The 23050-nt window shown below is 42.4% G+C and overlaps 1 pseudogene; it reads right to left on the reverse strand.

The window, feature by feature from the left end:
• Positions 1-23050, reverse strand: part of LOC126506736 (ATP synthase subunit gamma, mitochondrial-like) — a 34046-nt pseudogene that overhangs the window by 9835 nt on the left and 1161 nt on the right.

Here is a 23050-nt window from a genome sequence, read left to right on the forward strand (position 1 = left end):
CGTAGACTTCTAACAGATGGCAGTAAAGGGGTTTGAAAATACTTCAGAACCTGTCTCATTTCCATTCCCCAAATGTTCTCCTGCTCAGGCCCTGCCCCCACCCTCTCCGCGGCAACTCCTTTCATTGTTTCCAATGGACCCATTTAGTTATAATTTATACTTCCGTCTGCTCCAAAACCAGGTCCAAATTACCCACGGAACAGGAGCAACTCCAGAAAGGAAACGCGCATTTCAAATATGTCCCTTGATCCTATTGGCTGGATATTCCACTAAAGACAAAGAGAAGGGGCAGGCATTCTCTGTACTCAGTTCTCCTTGAGACTAGAGCTGCTTGCTGGAGGGAGACTGCTTCTGCTGTAAGGGAGACGCTCACCTCACTCAGAGGAAAGAGGATTTTATTTTAGTCTGGGATGTAAATAAAAAAATAACTATATAGCTTAGCATTAAGTAATAGAAAAACAGACACCCCAAACCTCTACAAGAATCCTCACCATATAATGCATGATTAGCAGGATATTTTTGATCCGTTAAGTTTAATTCTATCATTGTACTATTTAAGTGACTTCCAGTCTCATAATAGAAGTATAATTTTAGATATAGATGTAATACATATGGCATAAAAAGTACATATGATATGTTTTATGTATTTTTTATAAAATGTATCTGTGGTTTACCTCTACTTTCTCCTTAAAGCCTAACCATATCCTTGTATTGGCAACTCACATCTTGACTGTATTTCACAGATGCAGTAACTTAGAGAGGACAGAGACGTCCAGTCCTCCGACTCAGTCTCTCATATCTGGAGCTGATGCTTAGGACAGATCCCCAAAGCAAGGTGAACAACACCTAAGGAGCAATATCTCAAATTTCCATTTGGCCTCTATGCACGTACCTATACATATATACACACATGCACACACACACACACACACACACACACACACACACACACACACATACGACTAGTGAAGGTGTCACTTTGATGATTTTCCTTGGCAAAATGTGGGACTGACTCCCACTGACTTTGCAGGGGGAGATAGGATCATAAGTATTATTCCTCATCACCATCTGACCTCATCATTGTGACATTCTCTCTGCCAGCCAAGTAGGTAGCTGTCACATAATGGCTATCCCCAGAGATCACAAGACGAACTTGGAGAACCCTATTCTATGCCAATCAGAAGAGTAAACACTCCCCCATGAAGGCAGTTACTCCTTGATGTGGGAGTGTCATATATCAATCTGTTGATTTCATTGGTTAAGTAATAATAAACCAACTGCTTGGCCTCATAGCTTAGAACATAGGTGGGCGGAATAAACAGAATAGGATGCTGGGCAGAAGAGGAAGTGAGGTCAGACTCTGCTCTGCACCATGCTCAGCTCTCCCGGGCAGATGCACGCAATGAAGCTCCTCCGAGTAGGCTAGAATCTTCCCGGTAAGCGCACCTTGGGGTGCTTACACACATTATTAGAAATGGGTTAGAACAATATGTAAGAGCTAGCCAATAAGAATCTGGAACTAGCCGGGCCAAGCAGTTCTTAAATGAATACAGTTTGTGTGTTGTTATTTCGGGCATAAGCTAGCCAAGCGGCCGGGGTGTTGGGGACGCAGCCCTGCCGTTCATATTTCAACAACTCCTGAAAGTAATTTAACAAGAAATCATCTCTAAATATTTCTCTGATAAAACCTGCAATTTTGCAATGTAGCGAGTGTGGCTCATATGTTTGAAGGCGTAGATACCATGGAGTGGTACTGTTTGAAAAGGACTGGAAGGATTGGAGCTATGGCCTTGTTGGAATAGTTATTGCCTTGCCTGGGGACCAGGATGTAGCTCTTAGCTACTGCTCCAGTGCCAAAATTGCCTCTATGCTCCCACCATACCCCTGCCATGATGATAATAGACTAACCCTCTAAAGCTGTAAGCCAGCCCCCAATTAAATGCTTTCTTTTATAAGAGTTGTTTTGGTCATGGTGTCTCCTTCTAGCAACAGAGCAGTGATTAAGACAATAAATTGATGTGTGGACTGATTCAAAATGGAATGAAAAAGTGTTGCCTTACCTACCTAAGCTTCCAAGTGTGAAGAGGAACTAAAGGAAAGTTGAAGCAGCAAAGGAAACCATCAATGACTAAATGCTTATGAAATGTAGCTCAAAGAGGGACACAAGTTTCAGTCCAAACAGGTAGCAGAACTTGGAAGCTTTGGCCAAATGGTTCTGGTTTTAGAGTCAAGTAGAACATAGATACACGAAAGGGGTTATGGAATCTTTTTCCATGTTTAAGGAAAGTCATCAGGACCAATCATTCATCAGGGCAATCCCTACATTGAGGCCCAGAGAAGCCATTACATGAGACTGTGAAGGTGAAACCTGGACTGCATAGAAGTCTCCAAGATGTTGGAGATGCCAGAGTCATGGGATGTCTGCTAATGGGGTAGGAACCAGTTTAAGAGAGAAGTGTGCTGTCGTCATCAAAGCTGAAAGGAGTTGTGTTGTTTAACTTCTGCATAGTGATTGCTCCTTAATCTACTGCTATCTCAGCCAGCAATTGCAATTCTGCTGTTTCCAGCCTGCTTCTCTAGCAGTGGTCTGGCTGCTCAGACCACAGCCTGGTAAGAATTCTGTTCCTGTAGGCATCAACCCTGTCTTTAACTAAATCTCAATCATTCCAATTATGAGTAGGACTTGAGATTCAAAGGCTGGAGTGAGAACTTGCCAGCTCAGAAAGGCTGAATAACAACTAGCAAAACCCTCTGTCCTTGCTGGTACCCATGGAAAACCAATGCTTCTACTTGGCCAAAGCAAAAAACGCTGCACTATTCCAAAGCCGGCCTTACTACTTCCTGTGTTTCTACCCTTCCCAGAAGCCCTCTGAAACTCTAGGATTACTTTCTGTCAACTAGGTGCTAACAGCCTCTAAGGTTAATTTTATTTAAGTAATGCAAATGCAAACTCAGTGTTCACAGTGTGATCGAATATCCCCCAACAGAGTTGGAGATCTAAAGAGTGCTTTGACATTAGACAAGGAGATGCAGAGTTTGGAGCTTTCCCTCCTGGATCTCAGGTTTGCTTTGGTCCAGTATTATCTCTCTATGCTCCCTTCCCCCCTTTTGAAATGGTAATGTATATTCTGTGCCATTGTATGCTGGAAGTATGTGATCTGCTTTTACTTTTATTTTTTTAACTTCTCGGGGTTTACAGTAAAGAAGTTGCCTTGAGTCTCAGAAGAGACTTGAAATTTGGACATCTGACCAGTGTTGAGACTGTGAAAGACTATGGGGACTTTTGAAGCTGAACTAAATGTGTTTTGCATTATGATTTGGCTACATGCTTCTGGGGCCCAGGGAGTGTGGTAGTTTGAACGAGAATGGTCCTCATAGGTTAATACTTTAAATGCTTAGTCACCAGGGAGCAGTGACTAAACATTTGAGAACAATGAAAAGGATTGGGAGATTGGGTCTTGTTGGAGTAGATATGGCCTTGTTAGAGAAAGTGTGTTATTAAAAGTAGGCGTGTGTGTGTGTGTGTGTGTGTGTGTGTGTGTGTATAAGTCAGAGGTCAGTGCCATTGTCATCCTCAATTTCTCTGTCACTGAACCTGAAGAAACCAATTTTGCTATACTGGCTGGGGTGATCCTTGACGATCCACCTGTCTCCGCTTCCCCAGTGCTAGGATTACAAGAACACACCACTGTACTTGGTATTTTATGTCATTGATGGTGCTATGAAGTTGGGTCCTCGAGCTCACGTGGAAAGTGTATGTGTGTTTGGGCGCAGGTGTCTGTGGATAAAGAGGGCAGAGTACAATGTCAGGACAACTCCTCAGGTGCCCACCTTCTTTTTCAGGACAGGATCCCTAACTCACCTATGGCCTCACCATTATTGAGGGTCTCTTCTCAGGTGATTTTAGATTATGTCAGGTTGACAAAGCTAATTATCACACATGGGATGTGGTGCCTTAGGGACCCCTGTGCTCAATTCATAATTCATATGATGGAGAAGGTCATGTAATACTCCGTGATGTCGGAGAACATGTACTTCCATGACTGGAGGATGGAGATACACCTTTCAGCTCTCTGTCACTTTCTAACTATGTGACTTTCATCAAGCCTCTTAAATTTGCCAAACCTCCATTTCCTGTCTATGGCATGCAGAGCATCAGGGCCACTGTGAGGTCTTTATGAGGATTAAATGAATGTAAAGCAAATGTAAAATAATGCAAAGTACTCAATAAATGTGATCTTTTATTACAATCTAATGACAATTATATTACTATTAATTAAATTATAATTTAATTCATGGCAGACAGTGCTTCTGTGACATATTCAAGGTCAGATAATCAGACAATGGCAAGAACAATACTTAAAAATAGCTCCTTCAGTCCTGGAACAATGCCTACATGTGTGCAGGATGTGAATTCTTTCCCAGTACAACTCCAGCCAAATTCAGATTTCCTTATCAAACATAATTTTCTTCCTAATGCAAACTTGATCATTTTTCTGGACCTAAACCAAATCACTTTTCTGATTCCAGTTGCTCTTGGTCGTATAGTTATTGCCCACTTTCCTTTTTGATTGAAGGGTTTGGAGAATTTCCCGAAATCATATGTCCTACCAGAAAGCAGGCTCAGTGGCCTAGTTTCTCTAGCTTAAACCCTGTAGTCTTTAGTATATTAATCGGGGTTCACTAGGAAATATAATCTATAGAATGAATATCTCTCTAATATATGTATATGCATATATATGTGTATATATTCTTGAATCCTTTGGTTTAATTGCTTCTGTAAATCATGTTCTTCTCCTGACTCACCACACTCCCTTCCCCTCAAGAAATGCTTTTTCCCTCTGAATCTCTAATTAATTCCACACTTAAAATTCATCCCATGTGTTTCTCATGAATTTATACTTAACTCAATATATATATATATATATATTGTATATATAATGTATATATATTATTAGACTGACTTACAGGCTGTGGTCCAGCTAATCCAACAATGACTGGCTATGAATGGAAGATCTGTGAATCCAGAAGCTGCTCAGTCCATGAAGCTAGGTATCTCAGCTGGCCTTCTGTAAACACTGGACTCCTAAAGAAGTAGCTCTAATGCCAATGAAGGAATGGACTTGCTAGTAAGGCAAGAGCAAGCAGAGAAAGAGCAAAAGCTTCCTTCTTCCATGTCTTTATGAAGACTTCCGCCAGAAGGTATGGCCCAAATCAAAGGTGTGTCTTCCTGCCTCAAGATGCGGATTATAAATTTGTCTTTCTACCTCAAAGGTCTGGACTCAAAGTGAATTCACGCTCTTCAAAACAAACAAAAATTTCACAGGTATGCCCTCCATTTCTGAACTGTAGTTCATTCTAGATGCTGACAAGCAAGAATAGGCATCATACTTAGCAAGGCTGTAACTACTGTTGGTGCCTTTTGACCAAGTGAAGAGGGAGCTTTACGCTTTACTGTAAGGAAGGAGCATGTTGAACCATCTCTTCTGTGTCTCTGAAGCACACTGCGTTTCTTCCCTGCATCTAGCCTGCTATGACTGGGCAGAGCAGAACTTCACTCAACCATCTTACCACCTTGCCACTGTGGTGCCTTTTGGTCTCCAGTCTCTTTAAAAACTGAGAAGCTCCTGTCGGCAGCCCCACAACCCACCTCATCCTTGTGTTCTCCTGGGCTCAGCCTCAACAGAGCGGGAACTGGCAGCTCTGATGTTTCCCACTTAATGATTCCAAGTTTTCCATGAAAATCTCTGATTCTTTCGTGCTCTGGGCAAAGCAGGTGTATCCAAATAGGCAAGGGAGCTCAGCTCACGATTATGTTCATCGTGAGCATGTCTTCTTGTCGAATCTGGTTCTTAAAAGTATATGCATTGAAGACAGACCCACCAAGGGACTTTTTGCCTTCATTCTCTCAACTAATCTGCTGACTTGACGTATATCAAGTGTTATCTCCCTTGGGAAATGTTAAGATTCACGTTGCAAAATGTGTTCCTATTATTTCTACAATGAACACCTATGGTCCATCTTCCTGAGGAGAGTGCAGATCCTGCTAGTGTAGCTTCCAGGAACCTCATAGGAGCTCTGAGCCCTTTGAAGTATGCACACACATGGCAATCACCCACAGTACTCACTGGAGAAAGATTTAGTTTGGGCTTCTAAAGAGATGGGAATCCCAGACAGTTTGTGAGCCAGTGGCAAAACCAAACAATTCTTTCTGGGACCTTTGATTTAATTGCTTCTATAAACTATGTTCTTATCCTATCCTACCATACCCCTGCCCCTTCAGAAATGCTCTTTCCCCCTGAACCTCTAATCCCACACTGAAAATTCAACCCATGTGTTTCTCATGAACTTATACTTAACTCCTCAGAACCTGATGTAAGACCCCCTGAAGCCCAAGCAGGCTTTCAGAGCTCACCTTCTCACATGCTCTCCCTGGCCATTTACGAGAGAAAGTTCATTGATTGCCAAGACTGTATTAAGGACCAAGCCTACAGTTTCCAAGTGACCCTCTAGTGCAAGTGTACTATCTCCATCCCCTATGAATTTTGCTTCCTCTCCGAGAAACAAGAGATTTGGTATGAGGCAGCTCCTGCATCTGTTTATTGCCGGCAGCCCCAGGAAGGGTGCCATTAATCCACAGGCTCGGGGGAGGAAGCGTATGCATTTATTGTCTGCTGTTTCTCCCTCCAACTTCTCCACCGGTGCCATACAGCTGTGTTTCTATGAAAACAAGGGTGCCAGAAAGGAGACAAACACTGTTTATGAAGCTGCGTAGATTGGTGAATCATCGCATCTCAATAGCCCTGCGATGTGTGCAGCTGACTACTTATGCAAATGTCAGAACGGTGCATGAGCAGAAGGTTACACAGTACTGTAACCTGGAGCTTTATGACTAATGAGGCAGCCGCTTCCATTTGTGCACAGAAACGGTTGGCTTTTTTTTTTAAACCTCTCTTTCTTTCTTTTTATGACTTCTCATAATTGTCCCTAATAATACAAAAATAATTCGGAGACTTTATCTTCAGAAGGCATAGGCATCAGGTAAATTTCCTGTCGTCTCTGTGTCTGGAAGGATGTTCCATCTTTCTGGCTTCTTAATAGTATAGTTTGAAGACATGAAGCCCTGGGTGCCTCTTTGGAAAAGAAATTCTGTTAAATTTGCCTGCTTCTGAATACTTACTATTCTGCTGGAAAGTTTTTAAATTTAATAGTTGTAACAATAAAAAAAGGAATATGATTTTTTAAAGCAGTTTTTGGTTTTAGTATCAACTAGGTAAGGCAGATGTGGCACAGATTAACACTGCTTGCTGTTTGCAAAAGATGTTTTGTTTTGGTACAATATAAAAATTCAGAATAAAACAGAGGAGGGATTTCTCAACATAATCTGTGTTCCTGTAGGTTGTTCATTTTGTGATAGAAAATTTGATTTGAATGAGAAAAAGAAACGAAACAAAACTGAATGTGTAAATATAAATGTAAATAACTAAAGAAGTCATGTGAAGCACTGAAAACTTGAGTTGGTACCAGTGCATACACACACACACACACACACACACACACACACACACACTCACAGAGAGAGAGACAGACAGAGACAGAGAGAGAGACAGAGAGAGAGAGAGAGAGAGAGAGAGAGAGAGAGAGAGAGAGAGAGAGAGAGAGANAGAGAGAGAGAGAGAGAGAGAGAGAGAGAGAGAGAGAGAGAGAGAGAGAGAGAGAGAGAGAGAGAATCACACTTATTTGAAGTAGCCATGGTCAAAGATTCTGGTGTGTACATATCTTATTTGAAGAGGAATTTCATGTTAAATCTTGCCTCTTCACTTTAAAAAAACCCAATTTAGTAAGTATTTTTTAAACCATGTGCGTATTCCTCTGAAAATTTAACGAGATCTGGGGAGACATCAATAGGTAAAGAATTTGTGTTGCAAGCATGTGGACCTCAGTTCAGATAATCAGCAGAGCAGATCTATAATCTCAGTGCGGTGCAGGCAGAGACGGGAGGATTCCTGGAGCTCGTTGGCCGGATAGTCTAACCAAATTGTTGCCTCCCAGGTTCAGTGAGAAACCCTGTCTCGAAGATGGGAGGCATTTGAAGGAGATGCCTGGCCTGGAACTGCCCTTGCATGTATACTGTGCTTACTCTTTAATATGCGCTTACATACACCATAGATAACATAGACCGACAGACAGACAAGAAAGGGGGGAGAAAGGGAGGAAGGAAGGAAGGAAGGAAGGAAGGAAGGAAGGAAGGAAGGAAGGAAGGAAGGAAGGAAGGAAGGAAGGAGAGTTAGTCTGCCTCTGAAAAAACTCCCAGGAGTTTCACCCAGCCGATAAGTGTGTGAGTTGCTATGGAGATCTGCAGAAGATTTTGTTTCCTACTAAGGGGGTTGCAGTAGGTGTAAACATAGTAACATTTTTTTTTCAGTGATACTCCTAAAATGCTTAGGCTTCTTCCTCCATCAGCCAGGTAACCTTGAGTCATCTGCTTCCCTTCTCAGCATCACCCATCAACCCCGAGGAAGGTTCTGACCTGTAGATTTATAGCACACCAGCATCTTCCACTGAGATTTTATACAAAAGCATGCTCCAGTAACACATCCTGGGGACAGATGAGGAGAGGAGATGCTTTTCCCGGGCCTCTGTGGCTGTTGATTTGTCAGTATCTACTTGGACAAATATGATGCTTTATCTTCTTATCAATATTGAAGTTGGACCATATATTTGGTCCAGGGCTGTTTCGGGTTTGTCTGTGAGAGTATTTAGAGTGAGATGAACATGTGCATTAGTGGACAGGGCAAAGTGAGTTCCTTCTCTACTGTGGGTGAGCCTCATCCAATCCACGGAAGAGCTGAATAGACCTACAATACTAAGAACGCTCCCATCTCTGCCTCGCTACCTGTGGTCTGGAACAGTAGCCTCTCTCAGATCTCTCGTGTCTTCGTCTTTCTGGACTGTGGGTGAGAGCACAGGCCACCAGTGACACTGGGTCTCCAGATTATCCACTGCCGATCATGGAAATCATTGATCTCCATGATCATTTGAACCAATTCCTTCTAATAGGCACTTTTCTTTATTATTCTTTCACATTTTATTATATGTATGACCTAAGCAAAACAATGGAATTCACTGTGACATTTTCACAGATATACATAATGTATCTTTTTGCACACTCCCCCCATCACCTTCTCTTATCCCCTGTCTCTGTGCTCCTCTACCCTCAAATTGCCAAAAACCCAAAATCTAAATTTTATACATGAGAGAAAATATAGATTTGTCTCTTTGAGTTTGCCTATATAGATCACTCTTTTTTATATTTTTATTTATTTTTTTAATTTATTTATTTATTAAATATTTCTGTCTCTTCCCCGCCACCGCCTTCCATATCCTTCCCCCTCCCCCAATCAACTCCCCCTCTCTCATAAGCCCTGTGGGGAGTCCAAGGACCTCCTACCTCCTTCCAGGTCTAGTAAGATGACTAGACTCCCACAAAGCCAGTACGTGCAGTAGGATCAAAACCCAGTGCCATGGTTCTTGACTTCTCAGCAGTCCTCATTGTCCGCTATGTTCAGTGAGTCCGGTTTTATCCCATGCTTTTTCAGACTCAGTTCAGCTGGCCTTGGTGAGTTCCGGAAAGAACATCCCCATTGTCTCAGTGTGTGGGTGCACCCCTCATGCTGGTGGGAATGCAAACTTGTGCAACCACTTTGGAAAGCAGTGTGGTGGTTTCTCAGGAAATTCGGGATCAACCTACCCCTGAACCCAGCAATAACACTCTTGGGAATATACCCAAGAGATGCCCTATCATACAACAAAAGTATATGCTCAACTATGTTCATAGCAGCATTGTTTGTAATAGCCAGAACCTGGAAACAACCTAGATACCCTTGAATGGAAGAATGGATGAAGAAAGTATGGAATATATACATATTAGAGTACTACTCAGCAGTAAAAAACAATGACTTCTTGAATTTTGCATGCAAATGGACAGAAATAGAAAACACTATCCTGAGTGAGGTAAGCCAGACCCAAAAAGAGGAACATGGGATGTACTCACTCATATTTGGTTTCTAGCCATAAATAAAGGACATTGAGCCTATAATTCATGATCCTAGAGAAGCGAAATAAGAAGGTGAATCCAAAGAAAAACATATAGACATCCTCCTGGATATTAACCTCCAGCAGGTGATGAAAGGAGACAGAGACCCACATTGGAGCACCAGACTACAACCCCAAGGTCCAAATCAGGAGCAGAAGGGGAGAGAGCACGAGCAAGGAACTCAGGGCCATGAGGGGTGCACCCACACACTTTTATTTATTTTTGATGACTTTATACGTGTATATATTTTAATCACATTCCCTTCCATTACCCTTTCTTCTTCCCCTCCCACCCTCACTGACTTTCTCCTTTCTAAAGGGTCCTATTTCCATTCTTTTCTTTCTTGTGACCTCCTAGGTTTAATCAGGGCTGCGTGAGTGAACATGGCTGGGGGCTTATCTACTGGAGCATGGGTGACCCACCAGCATCTCTGCTGCTCATCAGAGTAAATCCCCGTCCAGAAGCCCTTCCTCTTTTTCTTTCACAGACACAGGGTCCTGAATTTGAATACAGCACATCACATTGTGCCTCGTTGCCTTCCAGGCTCCTCCACTAATAGAGTTCTTCAGAAAAATAGAATCAGCCAAGAGTACACGTGGGTGAATGTGAGTGCATTTGTTTCTTAGAGAAAATGAGATCTTCTTCAGCCTAGTGGATTAGGTGGTTAGTTCCAATGTGGAAAGATCTCCTCCAGCCTAGTGGACTAGGCGGTTAGTTCCAATGTGATGTGGGTAAATGTGAGTGCATTTGTTTCTTAGAGAAAATGAGATCCAGCCTAGTGGATTAGGCTGTTGGTTCCAACGTGGAAAGGGCCAACTAGATCTGCAGAAACTTGACATGCTGACAAAGGGTTTGGAGAATAGTGCTGTATTTCCCTCTTGGGAGATCCGCCTGAGAAATCTCCTCCTCTAAGCCTTTCATGCCATTTCACCTTACTGTCCCTCAGCAAGTGGGATGATGGAAACAGGCAGTCAGCTTCCTGAGGACAGCAATGCTTGCAGCAACCTTGGCCAGTAAAAGCCCCTCCTCCGGATGATCCTGCCTTTGCCTTGTGACAGGCTGGGAGGGAAGAGTTGCTTTTCTGTCCCTTTTCCTAAAAGAAATCTTTTCAGGCAAGTGCCAGAGTAACTGTGACAATGACATCAGGGAAGCCATCAGGGACTGACATGATTTTTAGAAAAGAGGAAGCAAAGGAAGAGAGGAATATATATATATATATATATATATATATATATATATATATATATAAAGGAAAGCAAGGAAGGATGGAGAGGGAAAGAGGGGAGAAAGAAGGAAGGGGAGAGGAAGAAGGAGGAAGGAGATGAAAGGAAAAGAGAAAGGAAGAAAGAAGAAATGGAGGAAAGGAAGGAAGAGGGAGGGAAACACAAGAGAGAAAGGGAGGAAGGAAGGAGAGGCAGAGGGAGGACAATTTTCTTTGTAAATACAAAGGCACAATAGCCTAACCTGGTGGCACTGGCTTGCAACTCCTGCTATTGGAGAGGTGGGGACAGGAGGATCCCAAACTGAAGTTCAGCCAGGCTTACAAAGGGAGTTCGAGTCCAGCCTGGACAACTTAGTAAAACTCTGACTCCAAATAAAAAGTGAAAAAGACAGTTCAATGGTAGAGTTTTCTCAGCGTGTGTGAAATTCTAGGTTCAGTTACTCGGTGTCAGTAAATAAATTCATGAACAAACACACACCTATCCTTCACATATTCATAAAATGCATTTCTCAGAGATTAGCTCAAAGAGGAAAACAGTCTGCTGTCCTTTGCTAAATATGTCACACATTCGTTTGCACCAGCGTGGGAAGAGAAGTTACTAGAGAAGTGATGATTAATTTATGTATTAATTACATAGTCTTCAAAATAGGAAAATAAAAAAAAAATCCAGCATTGCAGCATCACTTGAGGAACAAAAGGGAGCAGGCCGTGTGGTATGAAGCAGGGTTGGCAGATGTGGTGTCGTTAACGGTCCTTCCCTGGTTTGCACAACTCTGCTTCTAAGTAGAATGAAGAGCCCACACTGTACACTGAGGATGTAGCTCAGTTACTAGAGAGCTTACCCAGATGCATGAAGCCTTGGTTCCATCCCCCACCATCACATAAAACAGGCAGAGTGACACGTATCTGTCATCCTGGCTCTTAGGACATGGAAGCATGAGGATCAATAAATAGTTCGTGATCATACTCAGCTATGTGGCAAGTCTGAGGCACTACATGAAGCCCTGGGTCAAAAAAAAAAAAAAAAAAAAAAGAACCCTAACCCCAAAACAAACAAATGAACAAACAAACAAACAAAAACCATTCTCCCCCTGCAAAGCCCCCTATCCTATGTCTTTAGCATAAGGAAAGACATGTCCACACTGATACTATAAAGCCACCGTCCACTGATGTCTTGTGCTGGTCTTATCCATACACTATTCCATGGCTACCAGCTTGCGACCTCGGCTGTGAGAAAGCAACTGTCTCTAGCACTATTATGTCATCTTTCCCATAATGCTGAGAACACATGGCTGCCTCTGCTCCCTAATGACTGAAAGACATGTTGCAGGGAGAAAAATAACATAAAGCATGACGTCTTTGGGCATTCTGCATAAATCCTGTATTTTATAGTCAGAGAAACTAAGAGCAGAAAGATGAGAAAATTTTTCTGGGAGCTTTCTGGCTGCAAGGGTAAAAGTTAAGACTAGAAGCAGTTATTTTGGCTTACCATCCTCTGCTCTCTACAATACCGTGTGTGTGTGTGTGTGTGTAGTCAGGATTCTTCCAAGGCAGTAGGCTTTGTTTGGCGGTCAAATGCACAGGGGACTCTGGCTGAGACTATGTTTTTAAAACTTGAGAGATTTAATTTTCAGAAAGAGAGTGAAGTTCTGGGAAAGGAGAACTGAAATCTTTGGAAGGCCTCAAGCATGTCTCTTTGCAAGGAGCTTTGGGAAGGCAAGGTCTAGCCTCAGGAAACAACCTGTCCCTAGGCACCGGGTGGAATGACCCTTGGACGCCTGTATTTAGCTGACTGCAAGGTTTCCAATATATGAAACCAGCTTACAAGAAATGAGTTTGTGACTGTCAAGAAAATTTAATAACAGCCTTTCCTTCCAGCCGCTCTTGCATTGGGCTTTTATAAGATTTGTGCTGGTGAAGGGACGATAGTGTTCTGCCCTCCTACTGAGAGTAAGGCCAAAAAGACAATGCAAAGGAGAGGCAGAGGGTGCTAATTAGTGAAATGGTCTTGAGTGTAGACATTGCTATTAGTTCCCTTGTCTTGCTTCCTTGAGCCTTGGAGATTATCAGTGAATATTATCTTAAATTGGCAGAGACAATTCTCCTAACCAGACACAATACACATTCTGTTTACTTCCTCCTCTACACACACACACACACACACACACACACACAGAGAGAGAGAGAGAGAGAGAGAGAGAGAGAGAGAGAGAGAGGAAACAGAGTTTCAGACTGAAGGAGCAAGATGAAAATGGCTTCCTTGTGGGTGGCTGGAGGACGAGTGACCACAGGACATTCTCTCAGTGACATCCAGGGTCTTGTCTACTTCACCTGTTTTGGCCCAGGCTTCTCCACACTTACTTAAGAATACCTTTCACCAAGGGCTTAAGTTTAACTTTGTAGAGAAATCCCTCCCTGGAACTTTTCTTTCTTTGTCCCTTTGTTGACATTGATTGACTTTTTCTTCACAAATGAAGTGATTGTCAGGTCATAGGGTGAAGTCACATACCCAGGACAGGTGTAATGTGCATGAAGAGCCAACAGTGTCCCAGATACTCCACTACCTGGGCATCTCTGAGTTCAGATGTTTGATGGAACCTTCATGCAGTCTTCATCCTACACTTCTCTAATAGAAATGGAGATTCCACTGAGGCTCCTGCCTAGGTTCCCAGGTAGAAGACAGATACACTCCATCCCTTCATCCTCTAAAGCAGCAGCCAGGCAGGGGGCTGGGGCTCTGCTGTTGTGACTGCTGTGTGCAGCAACAACGTCACTAATGCGCCCTTAGTACTCCCTCAGCAGGTGGGAAAGGTGGAGGGAGCGCTTGGGTACACTTACTGCAGGCAGGAAGCTTAGCTCTAATCCAGAGCTCATGTTATTCCCATTAATTCACAGAAGCAGACGCCCCTTCCTATTGCCTGCTTCCTTCCCAGAGCAGGCCCAGCCAGGACCTGCAGCCTTGCTCATTCTGTTTCTGCGCCATTTCTGGTCCAGCAAATGTGTCCTTGCTGGTGAGTCCGGCAATTTATTTAGGTTTCCTTTCCTCTTCTGTCCATAAATTGTGTTTGTTTTGCAGTCAAAAAGAGTGCGCCCGAGTCTATACTCTTTCCCAGAACTCTGGAGTTTGTTTCCGTCTCTCACTCTGGACTGTGGCTTGAAGCAACAAGTGTGTCTTTTATTACCTATAGCCTAACACCAGGCATAGAGGAGGAGTGTTACAGATGAATGTCTCGAAGAGTGGGAGCCACTGATGAGGAAAAGCATGGGCCAGATCCCAGGTGAGGAGAGCAGGTCAATCTGTTCTACATCATCGAGGTGATGAAGCTTCCTCCCAGTGGGCATGAAGGATTTGCATATGTATTGTAGGCATAAGTCCAGAGCTGGAGTAAGGAGCTAGAAGATGTGAGAATGAATGGGATACTATCTGTCTTCGTTAGGGTTTCCATTGCTGTGAAGAGACACCGAGACGCCATGACCATGACAACTCTTTTTTTTTTTTTTTTTTTTTTTTTTTTTTTTTTTTTTTTTCGAGACAGGGTTTCTCTGTAGCTTAGGAGCCTGTCGTGGAACTAGTTCTTGTAGACCAGGCTGGCCTCAAACTCCCAGAGATCTGCCTGCCTCTGCCTCCTGAGTGCTGGGATTAAAGGTGTGCCCCACCACTGCCCGGCCCCCATGGCAACTCTTATAAAAACAAGCATATAATTATGGTAGCTTGCTTACAGTTCAGAGGTTTAGTCTATTATTGTCACGGTGAGAAGCCAGGCAGCAGGCAGGCAGACATAGTGCTAGAGAAGAAGCTAAGAGTTCTTACAACTTAATTCACAGGCAACAGGAAGTGGTCTGAGACACTGGGTGAGGCTTGATCTAATATGAGACCTCAAAACCCACCTCCACAGTGATATACTTCCTCTTACAAGGCCGTACCCACTCCAATAAAGCCATGCCTCCTAATAGGGCCACTCCCTTTGGGGACCATTTTCTTTCAATCCATCACATTATCCAATCTTTAAAAATAAGGAAACTCCAGCACTCATTGCAACATCCATACAACTTTAGGATGTTAGGCTATAATAGATGAGTTAATCACCAAAGGGCAGATACCATATGATTCCTCTTATACAAAGTGGGTAGAACAATCAAATTCATAGAGACCCTAAGTAAAATGGTGATGGTATGGAATTGGGGAAAGAGGAATGAGGAGTTTGGTATTTTCATGATTTCTGTTTAAGAGGATGCAAGGATTATGGATGTGGACGATGGTGATTGGCACACAGAAATATGGATGCTCTTAATGACACTGAAATGCAGGTTTAGAGATGGCTAAAATCATACTGGTGTGTATTTTACCATAATAAAAAGATGAAATAAAAGAGGATACAGAAGAGAAGGGACAGGAATGAAGAGAGGGGAAGAGAAGGGAGGGGAAGGAAAAAAGAGAAGGGAAGGGAGGGGAAGAGAGAGGTGGAAGGAAAAGCCTGGTGTGGTAAAATTTATAAATTTATAAAATTTCTTTCCTCTTCCTCCAGGAATAACTTGCATCTAAAAAATCTAGTCTATTATCATCTATCTATCTATCTATCTATCTATCTATCTATCTATCTGTCATCTATCTATCTATCTATCTGTCATCTATCTATCTATCTGTCATCTATCTATCTTTATTTTTCACACATTTATACACACTGTGGTTTAAATAAGAAATATTTCTAATCAGCTCACGTATTTAAATACTTGGTCCTCTACGGGTAACATTGTTTGGGGAGATCATGGGACATTTTGGACATGGACCATTACTGGAGGTCATAGAAGGCTTTGAGGGTTTGCAGCCTGGCCTCTCTTCTTGTTCCAGCTCTTTGTCTCATACATACAAATGAAGATGTGACCTCTCTGCTTCTGACTCCAACTGTCTGCCCCCTTCCCAGCCACTATAGACTCTCCCTCTGCACCCATTAGACAAAATGTACTCTTTTTTCCATAAGTTGTTCTGTGTCATATTTTGTCACAACAATGAAAAAGTTACTAATATACTGTGTGCATATATTTTGTATATAAAAGGTGCTTTGATCATATTAATCCTCCATTATCCTCTCTTGTTTATCTCCTCTCCATCCCAACAAACCACTTCTTTCCAACAAGAAGTCCCCCTCCTACTTTCACATTCTCTCTCTTTCTCTCTCCCTCTCCTCCCTCTCTATCTCTGTGTGTTTGATTAGGGCTGCCTACATGAACATGGGTATTGGGTTATTTACTTGAGTAAGGGCAAATTAGTAGTGGCTAGACCACTGAAGAATATAGTTTCCCCTCCCTCAACAACCAACAACTGCCTGAAGATCTTTAGAGAGGGGCTGGGTCTCATTAGCCCCGCCTCTGCTTTTAATCTCTCTTAAGGAGGGTAATAGAGAATAGTTGAGTAAGAAATGGGTGTGGACACAGGTTTGAGGCTGGAAAAACACTGATGTATTCTTCCTTTCCAACTTTTCTCCTCCTGCCTCTACTCCTTTCAAAACATCTTCCAGAAGTTGGAAGTCCATAGCATCTTCTTCCAAGATGAGTTCCACTGCAGGACAAAGAAGCACACGACTAGAAGTAAATGGACTGCCATCTGAAAATTGTTCTTTATTGATCTGCACTCCCTACGCTTTATCCAGAGAGGAGCTTAATCAGCCGAGCTGCTTCCCTCTTGGGCACTAGTGATAGATTACACTGGGCAAAAGGCGAATGACTAAAAGCAAGAGGCAGAAAAGCAAATGCTTATTGATCAGGGCATTAAAACTCACAGATGATTCCTTGCTAACAGGAGTGAGCATTCCTTACAGTTTAGTGTGTGCCCCTGCTATTCTCTGTATAGTTTCACATCTGATAACCAGGACAGCTCCGGCTACAAGAACCATTTTCATACTCTTTGCCCAGACAAAGAAAGACTGGGAAGTAAGAAACATGAGGAAGTCAGCAGCTAATGAACAAGGATCTGGCTAGTGTGTGGACCTTGGAACCTGCAGGTGTACTGACTGCTTCTGAAGAATTTGGTTTATGCTTTGAACCATGCCCGCTATGTAAATACTTTTCCAATGTATTAGGCAGTAACGCACAGCTTAGGAGGTTTGCAAAAGTGTTTGTGAGTGTGAGCTTACTTTGCTTGGGTTTTAGATTGAGTGTGCATAAGCTTATAAAGAATTGAGCTTCATGGTGCAACCTGAAGCAGGGATCTTTAGCCTTTGGAGACATATCTAACAGTGCCATGAAGCATGACAGTCTCCAGCAGTCTCCCTCTGAGCGCTTTCCATGAAGGTCCTGCTTCAGAAGTCTGTTCAGCTATATGTGACGGTGGCAGCCACCCTTCAGCTCATGGCTAAGGACTTTTCCTACCAGCACCATGCCCAAGATTTGGAATTGGATAGAGTTCATTTTCTTCTTCTTCTCAATATCCCTATATATTTTAAGTTAAAACATAAAGGGTGTGGCATGGAGAGATGGCTCAGCAATTAAGGGCACTGGTTGCTCTTCCAGAGGTTCAAATTTCAGCAACTATGTGGAGGCTACAATCATCTGCCATTCAAACCCCAAGGGATCCAAATTCCCCAATTTGGGCCTCTGAGGGCAACAGCACACACATGGTGGACAGACATACATGTAAGTGAAACACCGAGTGAGACAAACAAAACTTTCAAAATTGGGAGTGAGGGCTGTAAGTCAGATAACAAGAAGTCCTTAATTCATGTTTTACCCACCCGTACCTGTACTTTCTACAAATCCAGAGGGAATTCTTGTCTCTTCAGTAACTCATTTTCCACTCTGAGAACTAAAATTATAGCATAAACTGTTATTAATTCAGCATCTAACTAAGTGTAAAGCTCATTAACAAAATGTTTTTATATCAGGAATGAGAAAGAACAATCAGGCATAAGAAAACTAATGTTTGGACACTTAAAAAAAAGTCATGATTGCCTGTTTTCATACTGTTTAGTACTAAACAAAACATGCTCCCCTTTCTTCAGTGGAACCAGGATAGAGCCATGAGGTTTATATGATAGTGAATAAAAAAGAAAGGAAGAAAGAAAAGAAGGAAGGGAAGAAAAGAAGGGAAGAAAAAAGACTGAAGGGAGAAAGTCTCAAAAAAAGGGAAGTACTAGCAGAAAGAAGAAAGGGAAGACACTGGTCTACAGAAGAATATGAAAGAATATGGGATAACAATGGAGAAACTAAAGACATAAGAATTAATAATAATAATAATAATAATAATGTTAGGCAAATACAGGCCTTATAATACATTATGACATAACCATCAAGCACTATCAGCAATGAAAAATAAAGACAGCATAAATGAGAAGCATTGATTCTAAGTGAGCGCCAATAGCAGTGATCTAAGGTGGAACTGGAAGAGCTTTGATGAAAGGTATGCTGACGTCTCATCCCCGATGCCAGGACCTAGAGCTGTACCAGAAGGTTCCTTGGTGGGCTGTCATTCCAATGTGTTTGATATTGCAGACCATGGCCTGAGCGCAACACCGTCTCTTCTTAGCCGTGTGATCTTGGCTGAGCCACTTAATTTTAGGTCAGTAGCTTTGTTTTTTAAGTAGACATAACAATGCCTACTTTGTTGTAGTTGCAAACACCAAATTAAACAAAATATATGGGGAAAATGTTACACCAAGGGCACTCAGAGAATGTCAGTTTCATCAGGCTAATGACTTCCATGTGCCTAAATTAGGTGCTGCCCGACAGGGTTGAATACACGTGGCCTTCAGTTAGCAATCCAGTGTCTCTGGTCTTTGACGTAGCAAAAGATTTACGCTAGAGAGGGCACTGCCTGCTTTCCCATGCGTGCTCTGTGAAGCACCACATTTTAGAACTGGAAACAAGTGTATTGCATGCAAGATCCATCCCGTGACGAAAATATTTAGACTAGGAACTGCGGAGAAAGCTTGTGAAGGTTTCAGCAATGTAATTGGAAAACATGGCCCAATTCCAAAGCAATTTGAAATGCAGATTAAAGGCAGTATGCTTTGACGACGACGCTGAAATCCAGTCAGAGAACTCCACAGGAATGTGATGCTTTCTCCCTGTGCTGCAGACTTCCTAGAGTAAAACTGTCAGGGTGCGAAAGGGTAGGTGCCCTGGCACTCAGTAGTCACGGTGAACTTGGTGCTTGCAAAAGTCAAGTCAGCTGTGATTAGCCATGCGAACGTCTGCAGGGAGCCGAGAGCTGGGGTGATCAGTACTGGGCGCTTTTTCCACGCTGCTAGCGGCTACCAGTTTGTATCATTGCTTCCATCTCTGTACTTAGGTATTACTAAAATTATGAGATTTTATGATTAAACAAAATATAACAGGGGAAAGTTGCTTGCCAAGATGTTTGGTTTTTGGCTTAGCACAGAACAGGTGATTTTAAATATTTTTAAATCTGGAAAGGAAAACAGAAATAATTTAGTATTATTTTGCTCAAAATGTGTTCCAGTAAAGAAGCTGAACACCGCTGTATTTTAAAAAAGGATTTATTTGTATTTTTTCTATTCGTGCGTGTGTGTGCATGCATGTGCTTATTCAAGGGTGGTCACTGGGATTACAAGTGTGAGCCACTGCACTGAGCTTTTTACCTCAATGCTAGAAATCTAACTGAGCCCCTCAGGCGCCTATGACACTTTACCAACCCAGCCATCTCTCCAGCCCCAAGGGATAAGACTTTTAATTGAACAAACTCCGTGGGATCTTTGTTTCCTTTGTCTAAGCAATCCACACAATTACAAAGTAATTTCCTATAGTAACACGCTATTTTGAAAATACATTGTATTCACACTGCACTAAGCAAAGCTAAGGGAGGTGACTCCATGAACTCTATTCAAGTCATGTTTCCTCAGGATGCCAGATTGCCAGCTGAGATGAAGCTACTCCCGCAGCCTTCACCAGAATTCTGATGTCTAATTCACATGTAGAAAATCGCCCATGTGTAAAATATATTGCTTTGAAAATATGGTATGATATGGACTTCACTAAATGATGCCAGGTGATCCTCAGAGTAGAATGGAAAGTAAATTTTTCTAATTGAACATCATGATTCGGAGATATGCTTATCCTCCTGACTTGAAAATACATTCTCATCAGGCACGAGAACTTATAATGAAAACATTGAAAAGGAAATTCCATTGATTATTTATCATTTACAATTATTCAGCAATGGAGAAATAGACACTGAACTTAACAAACCTTTGGGATAATTGTAATTTCTAATTATGAGAGCTCTGAGTTTTGAACTTGTGGCTCTAGAATGTTTAAGAACTATTCCTGCTTAGAGCCAGTATTGTTGTATTCTTTTCATATTCAATTGATTGTTTTGTTTTGGATTGGGTTAGTTTGTTGTTTTGTTTTGTTTTAAGACAGGGTCTTAGTAATTCAGAATGCCTCAAACTCACTATGTCACCCAGGCTGGTCTCTCAAGTGCAGGATGACAAGCGTAGGCCAAAAAAACCACCTGGCTTTGTGTTTGTCTTTAAGCTGCATTGATAGGGATTCCTAGAAAGTTTTACATGCATGTCTTTTTTTTTTCTTGTTAGTCCTCCAAAGTGTCTTGCTTGACTTCTATCTTCATTTATTCTCCCTTTAAACTGGATTATTGGTTCTAAAGGACACAGTGCTCTCTTTATATGTAGAATGTGTGAACAGAATGGAAGAAAATACTAGCAATCACATCTAATGCCGATGAAGGTCATGGTTACTTAAAGACAGAAAGCCAAGAGAGCAGTGAAAGAAAATGTAGCTAAATCAAGCTGGACCAAGGAAGTTCCAAGCCTCCATGTGAATTAATTCTAGGGCCAAAATGTCAATATTCCTACAGAAACTTCTTACATGTTCTGTGATGCATTCGTCAGACTGAGCTGTGCTTTTTAAGGGGCCAGGTTGGTGCACAGCCAGTTCTCCCAGAATCCGAGACCTTCCCTGTAGCCAGGTTAATTGGTTCCATCAGCAATGATGAAATAGATCGAGGCTTTGACATTGAACCTAGGCTTTTAAGCTATAGCATATATAGTTTCCTTTCTGTGAGCTTTGGGTTGCTAATCTCAGTTCAGGAGATGGCTGAGCCTTTGACAATGGCAGAGGCTTTCATGCGGTAGCACATATAGTTTCCTTTCTTGGATTGCTAATTGCAGTTCTGGAGAATGCCTGGAAGACTGCAAAGCAGAGAGGAGCCAGAACAGGATCTGATTTGTATGTCTCTCATACCGCTCACCATTCAAGCTCTATCTTCTTCATCAGAGAGGGCAATGGCTTCCCTCGGTCCTGCCCAGACATCATCACCTTAATATGAAAGGCAACTTTCCCTTATTGAGTTCAGCCTGGGTCTGGAGAGGAACACAGTACAAAGGCAGAGGGACGGAGAGTGCGCAGGCCCTGCTGTTTGTTCAGCAAATTCTTCCTAGAGAAGTTTAGGTTCAAACAAAACAAGTGAGAAGTGGAAACGTTTTAAGATGTAAGGAAATATACGAAAAGGTTTATTAGACTTGAAATCCAGATGTCCGATTGGGTGAGAGGGATCGAAAAAAAAAAAACAAAGAAATTATAATTCAAAACAGTGATGTTGGAGTTGAAAACGAGAGGAGGAAAGTCGATCAGATTCAAAATCCTGCTGTCTTCAGACTAAAAGTCACTAAAGATCAATTACATGCATGACATGGGCAGTCAGATTTAAAAATCACTTAGGAAAATTAACATGAATCTGATCCTTCCTGAGGTAGCTGGGGGAGTCATGGCTGGGAGTCTCTCCCCTGGGGTTTTTCTTAACCACAGCCCTTGGAGTGTGTTGGTCCCCACACAGTCTCCCATCCAAGCCTCACAGGACCCCAGGAGGTTTTTTGTGTAGCCTGAATGAAGGCGCTGACTCCAGTTCTGTAGAACACAGTCAGAGGAAGGGGCTATGTTGCTGACAGGTTTATGAGCCACGGTAAATGCCAGGGGTCCCCACCTACTTTCTTTGTGCTGTTTGTATGTTGGGTTCTTGTACAATGAGAAACAGCTGCTCTGTGGCCGGTTCGATGAGGATCACTGAAGGAGTTGCCCAGATGAATTAAAATGGCTTGGGAAACAATTGCTACCACATATTTGATAGCATCAGGGTCACTTTCACACCAGCATAGAAGGATCATGTTCAAATAAAGACTGGAGAATAGTGTTTCTGGGGCTGTTTTCTTCCCTTCGAATGTCACTGACAAAAAAAAAAAAAAAAAAAACTCTCGCAGTGATCCAATTGTGCAGTAATCGGAACATAGATAAAGGTGGGATTTTGGAAAAGGAGAAATAATTCTGGCTTTTGCTCACATTCTGGTTAAAATAAGTGTAGATGTGTATGCATGTATACACATACACTCATAGATACATCCATGGCCTGAATCATTCTACAAGATGGAAAGCACTGACCATGTGGAAATCCATTCTGATTCTCAGGCACACACAGCTCACTTGTGTCATATTGAACTTGCAAAACCTGACACCGCAGAGCCCATCAGTGTGTACCTGTCTATGCTGAAGCAGTCAGGGCCCTTTGCTAGGCGGGGAGTTGCCAGTACAAGAAAGAGAATCTGACCTGTGCCAGGTGCGGCACTATGCACCGTGTCAGCACGATCCCCCTGCATCAGCGTGCAGAAGCCCATATGCTTCTGTGCGTAGGCACTTTTATTTTTCTTTTGCAACGGAGACCGCGAAGACAGTTTTCATCATGGCCAAATGCTAATAAGCCACAGAAG

Source organism: Alexandromys fortis, unplaced genomic scaffold (genome assembly GCF_014885135.2).
Source record: "Alexandromys fortis isolate MF-2015 unplaced genomic scaffold, M_Fortis_MF-2015_v1.1 scaffold_69, whole genome shotgun sequence".
NCBI lineage: Eukaryota > Metazoa > Chordata > Mammalia > Rodentia > Cricetidae > Alexandromys > Alexandromys fortis.